The sequence below is a fragment of the Penaeus vannamei genome, chromosome 12 (assembly GCF_042767895.1).
Source record: "Penaeus vannamei isolate JL-2024 chromosome 12, ASM4276789v1, whole genome shotgun sequence".
Lineage (NCBI taxonomy): Eukaryota > Metazoa > Arthropoda > Malacostraca > Decapoda > Penaeidae > Penaeus > Penaeus vannamei.
In genome coordinates, this window is record NC_091560.1 from 9,932,710 (window position 1) to 9,940,209 (window position 7,500).

Consider the following 7,500-nt stretch of genomic DNA (forward strand, 5'->3'; position numbering starts at 1 on the left):
TGCCGCGTCTACCCTTTTTTCAGAGAAACGTGAGAGGAAAGCGTCTCACACTTTATGTTCTCATGTTAACGAATGATATTACCGCTCCGAGACGATGAAATGTGTGTTGTCGTGACCAGACTACACTCGAGCTTCCGCCGGTGCTTGGCTAAATTTATGCAATTCAATATATTACGGAGCCTTACATATATGCAAGACTCTCGTGTATTTGGTCTGAAATAGGAAATATAAAGCTGGAAAATGCTCGTTCTGGGTAACCATTTCCCCTTTCGACCCTGGAACGTGTTCTTTTCCGGAATAAACACAATTTTACTTTAAATATTGGCAATACTCCAATCACAGCACGAAGCAAGGTGTCAGTCACGGTCACCTTGACACCTGGCGCGCGGTGTCATCTTGCCATTCATCACAATCACGGCTAGGATAAGATAAGACACCTACCTTTCTTTATGCTCCGGGATGGGGTCCTGGATGGTGATGGAATTAAGACGCTGGAACGTGTTGAGCCTCTGCAGGCGGTACAACTTGAGGTTTTGGAGCACCATCTTGCAGGTGCCGAAGGTGCGTCACGAGCAATCAGGAACTGCGGACTTCGCGGAGTAGAGGGACAGTTAAAACCTTTGCGCAAAACGAAGTGACAACCGCGGACAAGGGTGTGAACGCGTGTTATCTTGGCAAAAAGAAACGTCTTTCCTCCGGACAGGTGTGGGATTGTCCAAGAGGGACTGGGTTTTTGGGTGTGCCCCCTGACCAGGCCCTTGCAAGAAGAAGACTGTCTCAATTAAGACGTTAGATGCAGGCTAATAAGTCCCGTGATTCACTGTCGTCTAATTCCACCGTTATTCTTGTCGTTCCAACAAATATTTCACCTTTCGATCTGTTTCTCCTCAGTCAATAACGATGAGACGAATAATTATTCTTCACATACAACGAATATACTCTCGCTTTCATTCGATAAATACAAGACAATGCACAAACACAGTACTCAGTATAAATAACAAACAGTTCACACAAACATCCGTGAGTGCCTGACAATCCGTCAACGTTTCTCACAAGAAAGCCTTCGCGTGTGCAGCCGAGTCTCCAGACGTCGGAGGGAGCGAGATGTAAACAAACGTTGCCGCGCGGCCCAGAGAGAGCGACCAACCCGAGGCCGTGCCAGCGAACGTTGTACTGCGAGCCGAGCACCAGCTGGGGTCTGGCGTCCGCCCAACCTGGCGAGTCTTGCGTAGTCAGAAAGGTGGTGCGGGACGAGGCGGCGGCCGCTCGGATTCAACTTGCTGGATGCACTTATGATTTGCAATTGCAGAAAGATGCAGTGTATTAATCCTGACGATTGTATAGTCGATGATCCGATGTTTTACTTGATTGTAAGAACGATTGCTCCCACTTTCACTTGCAATTAGTATTCCATCCGGCGTTCAGATATGGTAAACGCTACTCCTTATACGTCGCTAACCTTCCCTTAATTCAGCATCCAGCAGTTATATTTTTTCTTAATGGATGATCAGTTATCCGAGCTAAATCGATGATGGAGACTGTGATGCTTTCAGTGAATCAAAACGTCCACATTACTCGTATATTACGAATGGTATTACCTTTAGATGGTCTTTTAGAATCTTAGATGGCTTAGGGAATACTCCAACTCAGTAGCAACACGAGTAAGATATATCTTTATGGGAGATTACAATAATAAATTAGGAAGTCATGGAAACGACGAGTCTGATGCAGTACATCACAAATTTTAACAGATAAAAATAGGATAAAAGAACAGTCTTCGCACGTAAAGACCGCTTCTGGCAGACAGAAACGGCTTCTTCTTTAGACAGAGTCGAGCTCCTTCGAGAAAAGCCGTCCAGAAAAGCCCCACTCAAGCGACGTCCGCCACGCGCTCGCACGAACTCCTGACCCTCGCCCGGGGCAGACTTGACCTAGAGTGGCTCCCGGCCGCCTCAGACTTCCTTCTTATATAGGTCGAGGTGTTCGTGATCCCGGAGACGCGCGTCCTGGCACTCCTGCTGCCTGACCGAGATGACACCCTACACGCCAGGGTGCCAACGCCGCGCGCCGCTTCCAAGCTTCCACTTCCTGCTGAGGTGGTTTGTTTACTTGTTTTGTGATTTCTTTCTTTGTGTGGGGGGAGGGAGGGGTAGTTCAGGCAGGGATAATTTCTTGAAGGTCTCTCGAATCTCGAAGAGTAATCAACACGAATACAGGAGAGGCAGTGCAAAACGGAGCGTATGCAGCGTCGCGGGCGCTTAGTAATTGGTTCAAGGGTAACCTCTGACAAGACGTAACTTTAATAAGCACCCTGCGGAAACGCGCTCAGATCCCCTGCAATTTTTCAGAGGAGTGACTTATTGCAGGCTTTAATAAAAAACGAATCGGACGAAAAAAAGGTTTGCCCGAACGTCGTGTTGGCGGAGCTCGGAGGCGGCTGTGTATGCTTCGTTCATTCAGATCGATGCCACACACAGACACTTACACACACTGACGTGCACACACGCACATGCAAGCCCTTGCCCTAGATACGCACGAGGCGAGCCTGCATCCCTTGGGCCCGTCGTGTCACACGATGCTCAGGTACCACCGATAATCGCAGATTGATCGCCGATTCCTACCACAAAAGCTCTTCTGGGTTCATACGTAAGTCATGCCGTGATTCTTTATTCTGCGGGATATTTCTTTCCTTCTAGCCGATACTTTCTGGTAGAATTTTGATTAAGATTGATTCTTGTGCATCTGGGACAGGCACGGGTGGCAGGTGCCGATGGCAGTCGAGAGATCTGGGGAGAAAAAAGAGCTTTGATTGACAAGGAATCCGAGTCTCAGTATTTAGTTTCCTATATTCTTTCTCGCGCTTGAATGCCACTCCACGATTGCGGGCCTGTCTATCACCCTCGCGGGAAATTTTCAGCCACTGTCAAAGGACGGAGCTGGACAAAAGCTAAATTAAAAGTGAACAAGGAAACGCTCTGTAGAGATCTATGTATATCGTAAAACTTCAGATTCACGAGCCTTTGAATGTTAGAAAAAGTCAAAACTGGACGAATCCAAGGTCGGCAAAAAGCGTAGGTAAGATGGCTCCCGTGGCGGCGTGTGGCAACGGAAAGGGCAGGCCGTGTGACCTGTTTACACTGGCGAATCAATGGACGACTGACGCATAAAAAAGTAGGATAAGCGTAATCAGGGAAAGCGCGTGTTGTTATGCCTGACACTGCTCTGACAGACACATAGCTCGTTAACAGTATCGATCGTTTATGACACCTGTATCCACTGAAATCTTTGCGCTCGGTGGCTTAACGCGTGTCGTGGGGCAGCAAACAGTAGCTGGTAATCTCCTCAAGGTTAGGGTGTTTTGCATCGGCTGTACGAAGGACACACGTAACTTTTTTTCGAAATTGCTTTGCTGCGTTGGTTTCGGGATGAATTGAACTTTGAATGTTCAAGAAAATGCTGACGCACCTCGACTATAAAATTTTACAATCTCGCTAACCGCTGCTTCCTCGATTAAGAGATGATGACGTGATAATTGGTGGCGGCAGGGGAGGCGGGGGGTGGGGGAGGGGTGCGGGCAGAATTTAAGTGGTCTAGTTCTCTTTTTCTATTATTTAGCTTAATTTCTCCTTCATATGCTTCATGAACAAGATCGATATTCCTCGGGGATTTCTTGGTCTTCTAAGAAAACGAATTCACTCGCCATAAAATCAACTTCTAATATCCAGAATAAAACACCCACCGCAAAGTTGTTTTTTCTGCGCGGCGTGAGGAAAGAGTAGCTTTTGTTCTCCAATTATATGGGTTTGGAGGAAAAAGAACCGAAGGCGTTGAGAGTGAAGATGCGTTCTCAAAGGATATAGAGGCTGTTGCAACACGAGGTCTTCTTGTCTCTTTTTCGAGCGACAGAGAGGACGACGTCGAGTGACAGAAAATTCGCTTTACTCTCCTGCTTTTCGAAAGTGAGGCGTCGCTTGCGTGTCGTTTCAGTCACGTGATAAGTACAAACAAGGGGTGAAAAAGGTGCGGCAACGGGGGCGAATTCACACGGTGTTTTTTAACCTTGTTCTTGTTTGGATTTTTCTCCTCTTGGAGTGGAGCTGCAGGCGCTTTTTACAGAGCCTATTCGGTCGACGCTCGCGAGGAACCACAGTCGAGGGCGTCCTCTTCACGGCGAAGATGGCGACGACGTGGGCGAGGTAGTGCTCGAGATTCTTTCCCATTCACCTCCGAGCTCAGAAACTTTTTCAAAAGACGACGATCTTGTAGCAAATACTTTTTCAGGCTTGTGATAAAATACCTTTGATCCTTACACACACACACACTCACAACACCAAACTAAGAGTCAGCACAGAGGATGGGTGGGCAAGAACCACACAGAAACTACACAAATCCACTTGAGATTTCTGCCAAGCACCACAGAACGACAGCACGACTGAATAAGGTGGAAACGACGGTGACGTCACACGGAGACCCAGAGACCTGCTTCTCCGTCTTAAGAGACTCGAACTCTCCGCGAGGAGGGCCACTGACTCTTGTGTCTTCACAGGATATCCTTCTGTCACCGAAGGCGGAATAGGATGTACACGATGATCCTACTGTACCAGAGGATAAAAGGATATGAGGGTATAATGGGCACGTCTCGGTCGAGAGAGTTTCGCGGGAGGATGAGGAGGATGAGGAGGACGAGTAGTTCTCTTGGAGGTAAAGCTCGGGATTCAGAGAAGGATCAGGAGGAGCAGGCGAGAGGGGAGGGAGGGAGGGAGGGAGGACGGGGGTAGGAGTTTAAGGTGTGTGTCCTGTGACAGGAGGCAGACAGGACTTCACACCTGGTCTTGAGGGTGGTCAGGAGGGCACTGAGAGCTCCTACCGCGCTTTCTTCAGCCGCAGACGCGACCTCCACCGGCTGATAGTAAGGTCATCCGCTTGGCCAAAATAGAAGGGAAAAATGCGGTCACCGAGACAGGTGACAGCAAATAAACATAAGCTCCCTCGCGACAGGACAACTAAAACGAATATCACCGACCATAAAATTAGCATCTTAGTCGCCACGCGGCCGTGAGCCCAGGACTCGTCCTGCTCCCCCTCCGCATATAATTTTGCACAGCGTATCTCCATTATCGGATCTCGCTTGCCTCTCTTGCAACTTCACTGGTTTACGTTTTTCCTCTTCGCTTCAATTCTTTTGCGGAAGTTTTGCTTCTTATTTCTGGCCGTCCTTTTTTCCGCATCGTCATTGTCAACTATACTGAGAATTTCACTACACTTCTTGCTGTCCTTCTGGGGAATCGCGCGTAGTGAAAGTTATCTCCTTGTCATTTCGAATAGAAGCGCGACAAAAATAACACAAAGAGAAAGATCAACGAAACGACAGTGAGAGTGAGATTGATTACTTAAAAATGAACAGTGAAAGTGACGAGCGTTTTACATGGGATGGAGTATGTGTGAGAAAGTACGTTTGTTTCTCCGTCGAAATGTACAGCCTGGAGAACGATTTCCCTCGCTTGTCACGTGACTATAAGCAATTCCCACGCCACTGCCCAGTATCTATTTTCTTACGTATAATTACTATCACCTTCACTCATGATCGATATCACCAATTTACTCATACAGATTACTCCTTCGCCATTTTACTTATCTTCGCCCTATTTTAATGTATTACTATTGGTAACCATATTTTTTTTCTAATCTCCATCTGGGCTTCCTCTTATCATGGCAATCTGTTATTTTTTTACATTTTGAAACAAAGTATAAATCTTGACTCTGGATTTGTATTTTCCGATGTAGATAAGGAGGGAGGGGAAGGGGAGAGATAGAGAGGGAGGAAAGAGGAAGAGAGGGAAGGAGAGGAATAGGAAAGGAGATGAAAGAGAGAGAGAAGAGGAGAAAGAGAAATGAGAGAGAGAGAAGAGGAGAAATAAAAATGAGAGAGAGAGAGAGAGAGAGAGAGAGAGAGAGAGAGAGAGAGAGAGAGAGAGAGAGAGAGAGAGAGAGAGAGAGAGAGAGAGAGAGGGAGGGGAGGGAGGGAGGGAGGGAGGGAGGGAGGGAGGGAGGGGGAGAGGGAAGGAGGAAGGGAGAAGAGGAGGGACGGGGGACAGAAGGAAGGGAGGAGGGGGAATAGGGAAGAGGAAAAAGGAAAGGGGAGAAAAAAGAGAATGGGAAAGAGAGGGAAGAGGAGGGAGAAAAGAGACAAGGAAAGAGAGAAAGGGAAGAAGGAACGAGGACGGAGGGAAGGAAGGAGAGGGAGGGAAGAGGAAGGGGGAAAGGGAGAAGGAGGAGGACGGAGGAAGAGGGAAAGGGAAAAGGGGAGAAGAAGAGAGGGGAGGAGAGGGAAAGGGAAAGGGAGAAGAGTGCAGGGAGACGGAGGAAAGAGAGAAAGGAAAGGGAGAAGAGGAGAACGGAGGAAGAGAGAAAAAAGGGAAAGGGGGAGAAAAGAGAGGAGAGACAGGAGCAGGAAGGGAAGGGGAAAGTGAGAAGAAGAGGATAGAACGGAGGGAAGGGGAAAAGGGAGAAAAGGAGAACGGAGGAAGAGGGAAAAAGGGTGAAAGGAAGAAAGGGAGAGACGGAGGGAGAGAGAAAGGAAAGGAGGAGGAGAGAGAAGAGGAGAACGGGGGAAGAGGAGAGAGGGAAAGGGAAAGGAGAAGAGGAGAACGGAAGAAAGAGAAAAAGAAGAAGGAAAGGGAGAAGAGGAGAGAGGGAAAAGGAAAGGGAGAAGAGGAAGAACGGAAGAAAGAAGAAAAGGGAAAGGAGAAGAGAGGGAGGAACAGAGGGGAAGAGGAGAGAGGGAAAGGGAAAGGGAGAAGAGAGAGAGAGGGGGTAGGGGGGAAGGGGGAAGTCGGCGCAGTCCTTGGCCTCTACGACGTCCAGTGAAATCTTACTACGCCCAAGGTTACGGTCGCCGCGCCTGCTTTGGGCGTCGCTCCTTCTCGGTGCTTTTTTGCCGGGCTGGCGATCGTGGGGCGCGGTGTGAGGGGAGGATGCGGCGGGGCAGGAGAAGGTGCGTAGGGGGAGGGGATGACGGGATGGCGGGATGGGGATGGGATGGAGGGATGAGGTGACGGGATGGGAGGATGGGATGGAAGGTAGTGGTATGTGATGGGAGGAGTGGTATGGGATGGATGGATGGGATACGGGATGGAGATGGGGGAGGATGGGATCTGGAAGAGTAGTGAAGTAGGTGTCATGATGGGAGGAGTGGTATGGGATGGATGGATGGGATGGGATGGGATGGGAGGGATGGGATGGAAGGTAGTGGTATGTGATGGGAGGAGTGGTATGGGATGGATGGATGGATGGGATGGGATGGGATGGGATGGGGAGGATGGGATGGAAGGTAGTGGTATGTGATGGGAGGAGTGGTATGGGATGGATGGATGGGATGGGATGGGATGGGAGTGATGGGATAGAAGGTAGTGGTATGTGCAGTGGGAGGAGTGGTATAGGATGGGAGGGATTACCTGTCAGGATGGGATGGGATGGGGAGGATGGGATGGAAAGGTAGTG

The 7,500-nt window shown here is 49.0% G+C and overlaps 1 non-coding gene across 1 annotated transcript in view; it reads right to left on the reverse strand.

The window, feature by feature from the left end:
• Positions 1-7,500, reverse strand: part of LOC113822758 (uncharacterized) — a 171,465-nt gene that overhangs the window by 146,790 nt on the left and 17,175 nt on the right. The window contains exon 2 of the transcript XR_011398879.1: positions 442-2,786. This is a non-coding gene — a transcript (uncharacterized protein). The remainder of the gene's footprint in view (positions 1-441; positions 2,787-7,500) is intronic.